Raw genomic sequence first — 880 nt, 5'->3', positions numbered from 1 at the left:
GATACAATCAAGGTCCGACTACGGAACCAAAATAAAAGAAGAACCCCAAATGCGACAAAGGTCCCCGATCGACCCCAACTGGGCTCCACCACTGAACAACTAGAACGAAACAACACAAAGGGCAAGTTCTTCATCGAGCTCCTCCTTGAGCTTGGTTGCGTCACCTGCTCGGTAACATAGGCACCTGCAAACTGGTTTTGGAAGTATCTGTGAGCCACGGGGACTCAGCAATCTCGACCCGCGAGATCAAGACTATTTAAGCTTATATATAGGAAGGATGGAGTAATGAGGTGGAGCTGCAGCAAGCGACTAGCATATATGGTGGCTACAATCGCAAAAGAGAGCAAGAAGAGAAGCAAGGCACGGTCGTGAAGCTAGTAGCGATCAAGAAGTGATCCTAGAGCAACCTACATCAAACATAACTCCAACACCGTGTTCACTTCCCGGACTCCGCCGAGAAGAGACCATCACGGTTACACACGCGGTTGATGTATTTTAATTAAGGTCAACTTCGGGTTTTCTACAACCGGACATTAACAAATTCCCATCTGCCCATAACCGCGGGCATGGCTTTCAAAAGATAATACCCTGCAGGGGTGTCCCAACTTAGCCCATGACAAGCTCTCACGGTCAACGAAGGAATAGACCTCCACCCGAGACACTCCGATCAGACTCGGTATCCAGGTACAACAAGACATTTCGACAGGGTAAAACTAAACCAGCAACACCGCCCGAATGTGCCGACAAATCCCGATAGGAGCTGCACATATCTCTTTCTCAGGGCACACTCAGATGAGTCTAGCTACGAGTAAAACCAACCCTCAAGTTTCCCCGAGGTGGCCCCGCAGGCAGCTCAGTTCGGAGCAACACTCAGAGGAGC

This window comes from Triticum dicoccoides, chromosome 4B (genome assembly GCF_002162155.2).
Source record: "Triticum dicoccoides isolate Atlit2015 ecotype Zavitan chromosome 4B, WEW_v2.0, whole genome shotgun sequence".
Lineage (NCBI taxonomy): Eukaryota > Viridiplantae > Streptophyta > Magnoliopsida > Poales > Poaceae > Triticum > Triticum dicoccoides.
The sequence above is the reverse complement of the archived record's forward strand: the minus strand, read 5'-3'. Positions refer to the sequence as shown.